Source organism: Diadema antillarum, unplaced genomic scaffold (genome assembly GCF_040938485.1).
Source record: "Diadema antillarum isolate AM-2024a unplaced genomic scaffold, OU_Dant_1.0 seq00000079_RagTag, whole genome shotgun sequence".
Classification (NCBI taxonomy): Eukaryota; Metazoa; Echinodermata; class Echinoidea; order Diadematoida; family Diadematidae; genus Diadema; species Diadema antillarum.
In genome coordinates, this window is record NW_027271172.1 from 3,249,340 (window position 1) to 3,264,241 (window position 14,902).

General features: G+C 37.1%; 1 protein-coding gene across 1 annotated transcript in view; it reads right to left on the reverse strand.

Annotated features, from left to right (window-relative positions):
- The window catches only part of LOC139726171 (carbohydrate sulfotransferase 11-like), a 39,667-nt gene extending 26,230 nt beyond the window's left edge, over positions 1-13,437 (reverse strand). The window contains exon 1 of the mRNA XM_071637248.1: positions 13,422-13,437. The gene's annotated coding sequence lies outside the window, so the exon portion shown is untranslated. The remainder of the gene's footprint in view (positions 1-13,421) is intronic.
- Between the last annotated feature and the right edge of the window lie 1,465 nt (positions 13,438-14,902).

Below are 14,902 nucleotides of genomic sequence, written 5' to 3' on the forward strand. Positions count from 1 at the left end.
AAGGTTCATTTGAAAAAAAAAAATGTAAATATTACATTTTTAATGGATCATTTATACCGACTCACTGAAACCTAAATATCTTCCTTCTTCTTTTTTAACTTTTTAAAAAGCTAAAAATATATATCATCTTAATAAAAGAGATATATTTTTAGTTATAATTGATTTGCATGGGGAACAAAGAAAATTATGTCAGTATCAAGATGCCTTTTCAAAACAATCAAATTTCAAATTGATTTTATTTTTTGTTCACTGTTAGCTTATAATGCTCTGCTTTAAAGATGAAAAAAATTGTTTGAGTCATGTTGATTTCTGTTTTCAGCTAGATGTACCAACAAGTGGACAGACTGAGTCTTGTCTTCAAACTTCACCAAAGAGAGAGACATAGGCCTATCCTGACTTGCCAAAATCTAATTGTAAAGACTGAGCTCTTTCTACCTGCAACAAAGTGCAGAACAACCAGAAGGTAAGAAACGGTAAATGTCTTAAATAGCGGTGTAATTTGAAATATCTTTTAAATACCAACTTACTAAGTGTTTGATTATCAAATGTATCACTTCAGTGCCCAGTTGAAAATAATGCCAAATCTAAATACATTGAGTATCAAATATTCCTATTCCATTTGAATAAATTGTAACAAGCATGTTTTCACTTTGACAGTTGCGTTACAATGCAGTGTACAAATACTTTGCAAACAAAAAGAGAAGAATAATCTTATACACGTGTATCTCCATTTATATAAGAAGGGGAGCAAATCTATGATCAAATGTGTATTCTTGTTTTCTTGTAAATTCATTGCATTTTGTATTGTAGAGGATCATATGAAAGAACGGTATTCTATCTACTGAAGATGAGATCATATAAAAATCAAACATAAATGTAATCAAGTAAGATATTATATGTAATGAAATATTTCTCAACCATGTCAATTGGCACAAGTGTTTAATGTGTGCACAGATGAAAATACGTCTGTAGTCACAAATCAATTAACTTTCCATTGTTATTATGTTGCGTTAAGTATGACGTAAGGGTGATATGCTGTGATGTATTGTTCTTTATTTTTATCAAGGTGTCAGCAACAAATGGACATGCTGAGTTTGAGATCACATCCACTAGAGTGAGGGGGAGATAGAAAGATGTCTTGACTGCGATGTGAATGCCCTTTCCAGCTCACAAGTAAGTGTCAACGATTTGAAATTAGGAATATCATCTCATGAATACAAACCGATTTATGCAAGGAAATCATATCCTAATCCACATACAAATGAGAGCATGATACATCAAATATTTGTGTACAGGAATTACAGGTGTCAAGATGACTTCCATCCTACATAAATCATTTTCAGTAAGATATGGCTTTAGAGCATCAAAGATGATAATAACAATGACATGATTAATGTATTACATGTAAGACAAATTAATGTTGACAGTGACCTGAAGATCCAAAATCTCATACTGAGGGATTCATGAGATCGTGATGATTAATTCTAATACATGATGAATGTGTTTGTTTTTTGTTGCAGTATGATTATCCTGTTTCACTCATAAAAATGATAACTTATTTAAGTTTTTGTTAATTGTATTTTCGACCAGAATTAGCACAAAGTGAACAAAATGGACCCTGCAAACCACAGCCAACTACGGACAAGAGAGAGAAAAAAGAAAGAGACAGATGTCCTGACTACCAACTTCTAATCTGTGCATCCTGTACTCTATTTCGAAGGAAATATGGGAGGTAAGCAATAATACATGTAAAATGTAAACCCCAAATATGTTGGAATATTTTGTCAAGCCTTTGACATCTTGACCAAATTTTTGACTGTCGATCGTTCATTGGGCAGAAAATTAACGCATGTTTTGCTAAATGAATGCAGTACTGCATATGCATGTAGTCAATCACTCCAACAACGAAGATTTACATGAATTAAAGCTGATTATTTATTTTTTTTTTTAGCCTCTGTCAAAGATGGTTGCAGGAGTTTTTATGTTGTTGCAGTCATCCATTCACACGCACATCTGTCCTATTCTCGTCTTGCAATAACTTAACATTTACTCAGCAGATCATCTTCAACTTTGGTTTTATACAGAAGAGATGATTACCTGCTGAGCCTTGTACAAGTAGCATTTTAGTTATTGTTGTGATTTTGCTGCTGATTGTAAATTACAGGGAAACCCTGATTTTTATTGACTGTAGAGCATTGCTACCATGACATTACATTTACCTTCGGATGGCAAAGTTACCATAACCTCTAAGCAATTTGACTTTGATTAGTTATGAGGGTATTAATATGAAAGGTCACGGGGACATTATATGCACGAAAGTGTTGAATGTATCCAGTTGCAGTATCAGGCAAGCACTACCTTGAAATTCTTCTGAATGGAATAAAAAGCTTAATGGAAAGAATTGGATATTTGGATCATGAAAGTTTCCTACATTTTATATTTCATCGTGTACTCATGGTTAAATTGCTACAATTAGGATCTACTGTATAAAATAATATACTTTACAGTTTCAAGGAAACACTACATATAGAGGAAATCAAGTAACCGTATGTCTTTATTAGCGTATATGTCACTGTGTCTTCACCAAAGATTAAAATGCCCATGTCACTTTCCTCATCAAGTAAAGACAGATAAACCATTCCTTCTCTCTCTCTCTCTCTCTCTCTGTCTCTCTCCAGAAACAACCCTGCCAGGCTATCCGGTCCGCATCCAGATTCCGTATGAAGGATGTCATTCAGAACCTGAACTTACATGTGGAATGCATCCATCTAAACTTCTCAAATATAATCACAATGTGCTTTCAGGACTATTATAGAAGTTGAATATATAAAAGACATGTGTATATATTAGAAATTTCTACTAATCCAGATTAAATGCTTCTTTTCTAATCTTTTTTTTCTTTTTTTTTTCCTTAGTGATGATATCAAAATGTGCACAACACTACTTGGCAAAGAGCATTTACAATATGATTTGATATAGATCTACAGTGTACTTCCAATTTTGATGGCAGCATTAAAGGGATGAGGGATGGTTTACTTTTGGTTGAGATGGGGGCTGAGATGGAGATTTTGTAAAATAATGAGAACCCTGTTATGAAATATTAAAGAGTAAACAATACCAAGAGGAATTCCAAATTTATTTGTTAAAAATTGGTTTTGAAAAGGCTGAGATGTACCAAAACAAAGAGGTCCTAATAAAGGTGGCACCCACTTCTAATTATTATCATTCTGTGTCACTTTTTAAAAAAATTTCTCGGCCGTTTCAAAACCAAGAACTTTAATCAAACAAACTTCAAATTACTCTAAGAATTTGATGCTCTCATATTTCATAAGTTGTTTTTATTTGCTTGCAAAAAGTTAAATTCTGAATCTCCATCTCAACCAAAACTATACCATGCCTTCGAGACTCAGAGTTACAAGCCGCATACTAGTAGTTCATGGAAATTTATCCTGTTATTTCCTTTGAAGCCCAAACGCCAACATTTTAATCCTGTCAGATTGGAATGTCTTTTGTTTTTGTTTTGGGGGGGGGGGGGCAACAAAAGGAAGTGAACTTTGCCTTTCTTCATCAGATGGAGGAAAATATGTGACATGTTAGAAAAAGAAAACTGCACGTTGAAGTGCTTAAAAAGAGAAAATTTCACAAAGTAACAGTTGGTGAATCTGAAGGGAAATAGCATAGAGCATGTTTTTTCTTTTCTAGGTTAAGATATAAAAGAATAGTATGTAGCTTAAAGGAACAAACATAAGTAAAATGTTTCAATCCAAACGCCAAGTACAAGAAGTAGTGAAAAGAAAATGTACTGGTCAAGATGTATGTTTTGCCAGGTTTCTTTCACATATGCCATAATTGTCATGTTGATAATACTGTAATATATGTTAGCTATTCAGGGCCCCAGCAATGTATTCTGGTACTTGGAATAAGGGAAAGTATTAGAGGGAAACATTACCCATGCATTTTGGAGAGGTGATTTTTTTTTTCTTCACTGAGAGACGAGTATTCAGTACAGATATCTTATCACACTGGTCTGCAGAACACAAAAATAATATCAGACTAAAAGTAGATTTTTAAAAATTTGGCAGTCACCATTCTAATTTAGTTGTACATTGACGAAAGTTCAATGCAGCAGCGTACAGTCATAATTAGCTAGGATATGTAACCACAAATTGTTAAAAAGATAGAGATATTGAAATATTGCTTGAAGAGAACATTTTGTTTTTCTAACTGGTGTAACGTTTGTGATGCTAGACACATTATAGTATATGTCACATTAAAAAAAATTGAGGCTATCAATGCAGTTAATGTAGTCAGCGCAATTTGTATTGTTTTTCAACTCTTTGGATGTATGTCACAGAGATTTGTTCATGAAAGACATTTTCACTGAGGACTCATTCTTTTCTAATGCTTTTGATCATTTAAGAAGATTGCTTTCAGATGGATTTTTGGTTTGTTTTAGATGTCCACAAATGGAGACTGAGGTTCTTTACCTTTCAAAACGAAATACTGTTTAAGAGAAATAATTATATATATTTTGCAGGATTCAAGCATGTTCTTACTGTGTATGGTATTCTAATCAGCATTTTGGTAACCAGCAACATAGATGTCAAGTGCTGCTATTCTAGTAAATGTACGCTAATGGCAAATCATTGCTTTAAAAAAGAGAAATTGCCTCGTTTACTGTTTACTGTATTTCATTCGTGAACGCTGTTTGAGACGGTGGTTGCGGGCGTGTGCACATTGTGTAGTACGTTTTGTTGGTTGACTGGGAATTTAGAGTGTTGGTGATAACTGAAATGATTTTTTTTTCACAAATTTTGTGATAATATAGAAAAAAAATCGAATTGCAAACAAACAAGTTGTTACATGTCTGCTCCAAGGACATAGAACTTGGCCAAGGATTAACATAATCTGCAATATAGACTCGATGATATAACCGACTTAAGGATGGGAAGGGGAAATGAGGCTGTTATTGCATTGTACGCATTTCACTTCTACTTCCTTTTTACTTCTTGTTTTCTCTTTTGAGGGTGATATTTGCCTTACTTTTTCACACAAATCCGGGATACATAATAACATTTTTATGTCGCCGACTAAGTGTGCGTTCCAAACAACGTTCATGTAAACAATCAACCATCATAAAAGAAACATTTAGTATAAGTCTTCTGCGGGAGAATAAATCAAAATAAAATGCAAACACCTCGCCTTAGAACATTACAAAAGTAAAAGTGATTTCGTGCCTATCCCTTGCAGGGCTCCGTTTCAGGGCCTGAGAATGAAAACTATATAGCATTATGAATTACAAAGCATTCTCGGGGAAGGGGTGAGTACGCAGGATGGGAGATTTGGTATCGTGATTTGTTATCACGGTTTCCATGACAACCATTTCCGAACATAGTAAACAATTTATATATAACTCACTGTTTCATCGTTTCATTGTTAAACATAGATTAGTTAGATTGATACATTTTTCACACACACACAAAATGTCTCAACACTTTCGTATGTTTTACAATTATGAATATTTGAAATTTTCAGGGAGTGACCTAATGATGATCAGTTGCCATGGTAACAACACTACTGATTTTATTTTTTATTTATTTATTTTTTTTTGGGGGGGGGGGGGGAGAAGCACACTTCAGTCATATCAAGGTGCCACAAAGGGTTTTGCAGTCAGCTATCCAACCTGTCCATTGACTTCGCCAATTATGTGAGATAAATACCTACACGCACTATACCATGTACAATATATATGGGCTTACGCTATACATTCGATTTTTCATTCAAAATGCGCGTCCGGTAAAAATACATCGTCCCATTTAGGATAACATAAAACGAGTTTTCTTTCGCCTTATCTTGTAATTTCTTTGCTGCATAAGATATCAGAATATATATTATATTTCGGAAAAATAAAAACTTTTGAATAGATTGATTTAGGTAGTTTTAAAAAACTCTGAAATATTAGTAGATTTTACAAAGTACAATTTTGAGTAAATCAAGTTTTTATGTTTCATTGCGCCATATATGTGCGTGTAAAAATTCTACATTCAAATGCATATTAGTCAGGTTCTAAACTTGAATTGGAAGATAACACATTTCTAGTTTGAAAGGTACTTATCAACCATTACTTATTTCGGTAAAAATATAAAAATCGTGATTTCTGACATTCTTTCAAATTTTGGGCTAAAAAAGGCATTTTTCGGCAAAAACGCGCTTGACATCCGGCCGTACGCTAAACTTGAGTATTTTTGCAAGACTTTCAGCTGGAAAACTTAGCATTAACAAATTTTGCCGTCCAAAGTAAAAAAAAATCGTTTTGGCTGGCCTACTATAGATGATAATACGTTCCATGCCAAATTCTGAAACCTCCATAGATTTAATACACAGGCCGCTGGGATCCCGTATAGGAAAGGTTTATCGCCACTCTTGGTCTATTCCCACTTGGTCTAATCACCAGTTGGGCTAACACCATTCGGGCTAAACCCATTTGGTCTACTTCTCACTTGGTCTACTTGCCACATGGTCTAATAACCTGTTGGTCTCATGACCAATAGGGCTAATCGTCACTTTGTCTAATTGCCCGTTGGTCTAATGTATTTTTTTTTTGCCACTAGGTCTAATTGCACTTGGTCTAATATCAGTTCGTCTAATGTTCAGTTGGTCCAACACCAGTTGGTCTATTGCCAATTGGTCCAACACCAGTTAGTCTAGTGCCAGTTGGTCTTTTTCCACTTGGTCTAATAACCAGTTGGTCTAATGCACTTGGGCTAATTCTCACTTGGTCTAATTTACACTTAGTCTATTTTCAGTTAGTCTAATAGCCACTTGGTCTAATTGCCAGTTCGTCTAATGACCAGTTGGGCTACCACAGACTCTAGGCTACTGATTCTAGGTGTCGATTAATATGGTGATTAAGTTGGCTAAAAAACAGATTTATAATTTAAGTTCAATATTGCGTAAATAGGTGGAATGGTTAATTATCTTTTTTCTTGAAAGGGTCCGGATTAAAGCCCACAATTTAAATGTGTGTATTAATTGGGCTTGAATTATTTACTTTTTTATTCATTCATTTCATTTTGGAACAATTAGAAGTAGGCCCTATAGCACTCATATGACTTTGCCAATTTTTCCGCGCCATTTCTATGCAATCCTTAACATTCTTTAACTAAGTTATCTTAAATTCCTTTCAACCTTCTTATTTCATTTCAGTGATATTCTGACCTCAATCTTTTCAATCTCTAGCATATCTCAACTGGCTCTCTTGCTGTCTTCTCTTGTTTACAATTTACAGAATTGTGACGCTTAATTGTGACACCGATTACGACACACAAACAAATGATGAAACTATATAAGTTTTATTTCTTTTGATTTCATCCTTTACAAGAGCAACTCATAAATCTTGGACTGTGTAACTCTATCCCCAACGTCGCTCAACATGTCCACCATGCCTGTCCACGCACATCTGTGCTCTACCCCTCATGGCTCCTACTAAAACTCTTTGCTGTGTTGTTAGCTGCATGGTCAGGCACGCAAGTGAAAGCTTGTACTTAAAACCGTATTCATTCTCATTGAGAAATTTGGTGAAAGAATTGCTAATGAGCCCTCCCTTTGTTAACAAACGTTGCAGCATCCTTTCAAATCTTGATGACCATTTACACTGTGCAACTTGATTTTGACATTCAAATTTTAAACTCTCCTTGCTCGTCAATGCATAAACTTTAAGTGTCATATTAAAAGAGGAAGATATAATCTTTATGATGATATATATTATATGACATGAATTGTTCTATTGTACTGGAAAAATACCTGACAATTCCAGGGTTTCTTTATTTGTTTGTTTGTTTTTTTTTTTTTGGCCTTTTTATTGGGACGCATTGTATATTTACGCCTGTGGTTCCGTCGAAAACAATTTATAAAGCGCAATTACTCGTATATACCATTTTGGATGCTCTGAAATACATGTTTTATAGACAGATTTTTGAAAAAGTCCTGGTGTGGGAGGGGTATGCCCCCTCCCGCACACTCCCCCGCTCAACTCTGCGATGATCAGTTGTGTATTAGGCTGCTATAAGATGGCTGTAAGATAAAAACACACGCATGTGTGTGTATCATAGAGTTGTATAATATATAACGGTTGTTAACACTTCCATTTTTAAATCCATGGTTATGTTTCTTATTTAGACCAAGTGGCATTAGACTAAGTGAGAATTAGACGAAATGGAAATTAGAACAAGTGACGATTAGCCCTAGTGGTAATTAGAGTAAGTGGTAATTAGACCAAGTGGGCATTAGACTAAGTGGTAATTAGACCAAAAATGACAATTAGACGAAATGGAAATTGGACTAAGTGATATGTAGACCAACTGGTAATAGCCGAAATGGGTGTAGCCGAAATGGGTGTAGCCAAGTGGCATGTAGACGAAGTGATAATATTAGACCATGTGGAAATTAGACGAAGTGGAAATTAGACCAAGTGGTGTTAGACTAACCGAGAATTAGACAAAGTGGTATTAGCCGAACTGGTCATTAGACGAACTGGATATTAGACCAAGTGGAAATTAGACGAAATGGTAAATAGACGAAGTGGTTGTAGCCCAATATTGGGTTTAGCCCGAATGGTGTTAGCCCACCTGGTGATTAGACCAAGTGGTAAAAGCCCAAGTGATAATTTACCATAGGGAATGGGTTAACACAGCACAAATTTTGATCAAAATGTGCTTTTCTGTTAGAATGCGGATAAAAGATGGCATGCAGGAATTGGGGGGGGGTGCTCACAAGCTTTACTATCTGGGGACATGAAACAATTAACACGTCCCTTTTTATTCAGTGCAATGTGCGCCTTTACTTATATCGTGTGTTTTTTTTTCTGCTCATTATATAATGCATGAATTATTGTATCATAAACAAAACAAATATCTGTGTGCTACTTTGCTTGATGCAAAACTGTGGAAGTGTCATCATGTTCATCGTGTTAATCCATTCCCTACACGGGAACCTGGCAGCCTTTGTATTAAATCTAAATTAGATATGAGGATCTCAGTATTCGGCATGGAACGGGTTAATTCAACATTTCTTCATAGCGCCACCATTGTTTCCCTGTTTCGAGTGTTCAGCTGTACCAAATTTCAATGAGATGTCTGAAATAGTGAAATTTGTGATATTTGCCGTTAATTCCCACAGTCCTCAAAAATCAAGATCATTAATCTTTTTTTTTCTCTGTCTCTCTGTCTCTCTCTCTCTCTTCCTGGCTGGTGTCAAGGCATCCTAGCCTTTCTTGTTTTGGTGTTTGTTCGTATCCCCTCCCCCCCCCCCCATTTTTTCGTTATTCTGACACAGCACGACAAGACTGTTCATGGTATACATTCTATGATAATTATATCTTCATTTTTCGATGTTCTCAAGGACACGGAATCCTCATATTTGTTTTTGTTACATTTCATTACAGTGGTATAGTCAGATGGATTTTCACTCAGAAGATTTACGAAGGCGCCCCTCCTCTAAAAAAACAAAAACAAAAACAAAAACCAGAGTGAGTGAAATAACGAAAGAAATAGAGATGGAGCGATAAAATGAGGCCATAGTACAATAAAATCACTGGAATTGATGCGCTAAGAACGAAGGTCTATAGTACTAGTAATATTAATAGTAGTGTTTCTCTAGATTGTATTCACCGATGATAGGCTTTTTTGCTTCTGTTTTCAAATCTACTTATCATTTCCCCGAGGACTTTGTGTTGAGCGATTCAGTCCACATAATTCTGACCACACGATTCAGGCTCAACCTTTAGGTATCTAAAATACCGTGTTCACAGTGGCCACTGGATTTAAGCCGTGATTGATGACACAAAACGGTGTTCCACACCAGTGCATTATCTGTATTATATGTGTTGCTATGACAGGAAAAAAAAAAAACTTTCGTCACACTGCCCCTGAATAACATAGTTCGAATTTATGATACAGTAGCTCAATGTGCACATTGTGCACAATAAACGACCTTTTCTTGCTTTTCCTTTCTCTATCATTTTGGTGAGACACTTCACTATTTTTTTTTCTAATTTGACGTTATGCATAAACTTTTCCGAGTAACAATTTATGGAAATCATTACAGTCATGTTCAAATTGATAATGATCTTGCGTAGATCAAGTGATCTGAATGGTCCATCAATTAACATTTCGGAAAGCATCAATTTCATCATTTTGTATTGAATGTAGGCCTACTCACGATCTTTTTCTATTGACTGCCAAATAAAAACTTATGCCGTCATGTGAATGTGCTGCAAGCACCATCTATCAGAATTTACTTGAATAATCATTACAAAACAGATGATTATAGTGAATTTAAAAAAATACACTGTAGGTCACAAATGGCCTTTTTCTGCTCATGCGCAAAAGGAAGCCCCGAACTGGCGTGTTGACTTAAGACAAGACGGCAATACGAATATGGAATTTTCAATTTCGTGCAAAGTAGGCGCCGAACTCGTCGAAAAGCCCATCAACAGCCGAAGGTGAAACGATAGCACCCGAACCACGACGAAGACTACACGAAGATGTGAATAAACACGATGGCTACATTCCGTCACCGCTCAAAATGTTGCTGCTCGAGCCTGAGAAACTCAATTTAGATGTCCTCACGAATGGACCCCATGTTTGTGAGATCAGACCCAACTTTGAACATTATTTTCATTCCTTCATCGTGTGTCAATCTTTGCTCAATTTCGAAGCAGTGTACGTGGCGTCTGCAGCCATATTCAATATGCTCACAATCCTGCCGCCCTGATCGCGGATGAAGCAGTCGTGTGTGTGTGTGTGGGGGGGGGGGGGGGGGGGGGGTCCATGGAGCTTTTTGTCAGAATTGGGTTTTTTTGTCGACAAACTGACATAAGCTACTGAAATCCTTGCGTCTAACAGGCAAAGAGAACAAATTTGTTCGACAAATTTGTCGGACAAAACCTTCATACTACTAGTATAGTATATGCGCCATCAGCGACAGCATATATTTATCATACTAAGGCTCCAGCATGATGTAAGCGTCTGTACATTCAATAATCATTATATACGAACTCACTTATTTTTAACACTCTCCCTGATGAGAAGCACAAATACGGGATTACCATCGCGCTACACTGTAGCTCCATAGTACAGTACACGCATGGTATAGTACGAAGACTGTCCAGGCATAATGTATAGAAGGGAGCCTCGGGCATAGCCGACATGAATGGCTGAGTACCGGCTGCTCAAGGGCTGCTAAATGCTATTCATCGGAGACTTGGTGTCTATTGTTACGCCAGAGGGAAAATTGGGTTAAAGCACTGTGAATGATCAGCTCTTTTTCCTAAGATGAAGAACAAATACATGAATAACAACAACATGTCGAGTTGTAGACTGGGCCATACAGCTGAGACTAGGTTGCGATGTCCCCACAGTATTCGCACATTGCCAACTTTTTTGAAGACGTCCGATGAACTTCGATCCATGTTTTACGTTTTCCACGTGGGATGTCACATTATGTTGATAAAGCCTACTTTTTTGAGAAATATAGTATGTAATCATACCAATGTTAAAGGACAAGTCCACCTTCAAAGACATGTGGACCGAGTATTATTAGAGCACATTTAGTGAGAGTTTTGAGGAAAATCAGACAATCCGTTCAAAAGTTATAAATTTTCGAAGTATATAGCAAAACAACAACAAAAAAAAAAGCTGCTGAAAACCTTATAATTATAATAGTGGCGAGCCGATGGAATGAAGTGGAAAAAGGAGCCTGAGCTTTCGATCCTAGCAGAATCTTCGTCAGAGGCAAACTGACAAACAGGTAGGGAAAGCAATTACATATAAGGACTTCATACAACAAGAACAGTCACGGACAGGCTAGGGACATGGTACAGAACAAAGAAAACAAAAGGAGAGGGTATATCGTCATGCGCAAGGAGCCCAACAGGTCTGCTTACTGCTAGATGAAAAGATAGCTGCAACATGTGATGTCACATGTGCACCACGATATTGAGAATATAATACAGAAGATTTAAAGGGTGTGTACAGTTCTGGTCGAGGTGAGGATTTAGCTTTTAACGTTTTGCGAGATATTCAGAAACCACTCTATGAGATGTCAAAGAGCATGCAATTCTAAGGGGTATCAAAAGTTTATTTGATGAAAATCGGTTTTGAAATGGCTGAGATATCCAAAAACAAGGTGAAACAAAGAGATCCTAATAAAGTTGTGGCATGTCGCCTTTTATTATTATCACTTTTTTGAATATCTCATCACAGCCATTTGAAAACCAATTTTCATCAAATAAAAGTTGAATCCTTCTTAAAATTACACGCTCTTTCATATTTCATAAGAGGTTTCTCATTATCTCACTTAAGGATGTTCAAAACATGAATCCCCACCTCAACCATTACTGTACAGTCCCTTTAACATATTTTCACTTTTCTCGCATAAGAAAACGCTCGATTTGCCCCTTTCAGAAGACAGGGGAATAATAATATCCCTAACATACGTCAGTGACAAGTCGAGGAAATGACATATGTACTTTTTTAAGAATACAATTTTGTGAAATTCTCTTTATATTTTCCTTATCGTATGTGACATCATACACTGTAGTAGTCTTCTCATCCAGCAGTGACTGCACAGATACTTTTAAAATGCATAACTTTTGAAAGGATTGTCCGACTTTCCCCTATAACTTTCATTGATGTTTTCTACTAATATTGCTGAATTCACTCAATTCACCTATAGGCCTACATGTAGCCTACTGTATAATTATCATGAAGGTGGACTTGTCCTTTAATACAAACACAAAAAATCACTAACACATGCAGTACAGGAACTGCGGAAGCAGGGGTATAGCGCCCCCCCCCCCACCCCCCCCCCCCCCCACACACACACACACACACACACTAAAAAAAAATTCTCGTCCCTTGACAGAAATATCATTCTGTATTTTCATCGTCGGGGATATGTACGTCAAAACTACTCCGGACGGACGGATTTTTCAGTCTACCGGCCGCGACCTATTCATTACAAGACAGTAGCGGAAAATAATATAAACAATATCTTTGACATTTTAGCTCATTGGTATAACAATATGCAGAGGCTCCAACCCTCCCGTTTTCGACGGGAGATCTCCCGCCGAAAAGCCATTTTTGCAAATCTCCCGTTCTCCCGTTTGAGATTTGATTTCTCCCGCCCTGGCTCTGTGTCTCCCGTTGGAAAGGATTTCTTACTTATTGCTATCGTATGTTGAAAAAATAAGCCTTAGATAGCACCAGACATTGCCAGAGAGCATCTAGAACCCTAGGAACTTCGCGCTTCGCACACATCAACTTGGAGTCTCCCGTTTGCTAGGGGTTTCGGGCGGGAGAATCTCCAGATCAGAAGGTGCTTGGGGTTGGAGTCTCTGAATATGCAATAGCTCTACTTACTTGTAATATATCGAGGAGATCGGAAACTAGAGCTTCATTCGCGTTTCTTCTCAGGAATCACTGTCCCCGCTCATCATCATAGAGTACTTAGTATAAATCTTGTTCCCCACAAACCGTCTCATGCACAATAGTGTTAACATGGAGCCATTATTTGTTGGTCGAATGATATCCCTGCAGAAACAGACCGAGGCTTTCGAACTACCACTCGCTGAGATGAGGTGATGCTACATACACAAGCTTCATGACCTGTGATGACAGCATATAGTCCTGATGTCAGTCGGATCTCCACTCACACCCTGATTGAAAGCAATGGATCTCTCTTATACGAATAAGCCGGCAGTCTTGCTGCGCTCTTCAAAACATGTCAACACCAGCATCAAAATGGCCCTCACAGCATAGTACACCGTGCTATGCACGTTCGCTGAACTACAAACGTTTCCTTCCTATTGAAAATACACTGTGCATGGCTTCACCGCTTCAAGATCATCAATAATGTGCTTGGATCCGGATGTCGCTGCTGTGTGTGTGGCGATAGTGCCTCGATCAGTGGTCGTGCTCCGGAGGGTGTGTTCGATAAACAGACGGCTGCATCAGCTGATTTCGTGCAACAATTGAAAGGGTACAAACGCTTTCAACAATAAAACATCTTTGTTCTTTTCTTTTCTTCTTCTTGACAAGGGTAAGGACAGTCGACGCCACGGGCTAAAACAACTTGGATAATGCATTCATCTCTTTCTTCTTTCGGACAATCAGTCCTTATACAAGTACCACAGCATTTAATGCGCTTCCTATTATAACAAGGACGCGATGTCCTGGATGTGTTTACGTACATGTCACATAGGCCTAATTTGTACGAGTAGTCCCTATTCGTCAAATTTTCAAGTGGTATCAAATCTTGTCGCCACGATAACTTTTGTGATTTTCGGGTGGTTAATTCCAGCCAAGGAGATTATGTCTTTGCAGGCGTTTGTTCGTTTATCTAAATTAATCATTCTTGCGTCGAGGTGTTATTTCTAATTGTGGCTGATTGATGAATTGCCCTTCATCGACGTAAATAAACACAGAATGCTCAGTGTTTGAGTAGTAGTAGCCCTGATAAAATTATGGTCATACCATGGTTCTACCTCCATGGTCACACATACCCTGATAAAAATCATTGTCATACTCAGGTTGGACTCGAACCAACGACCTCCTGATTGCGAGACAGGTGTCATGATACCCATTTAAGACAAACGAGCTTTAGTCCAATATTGTGAAGGCTCATTAGTGAATACTGCATATTCATTAATTTATAATTAATGGTTCTTGCATCTATTCCTTTTTGTTGTAACTGACTGCATAACCAAAAAAACAAACAAACAAACAAACACACCCAATAACAACAAATAGCAATCATGAGGTCGTTGATTCAATCCAACCCAACGTACGTTTGTTTGTTTGTCTGGGTTTATTCATTTTTTTTATGGCAATATAATTCTAAA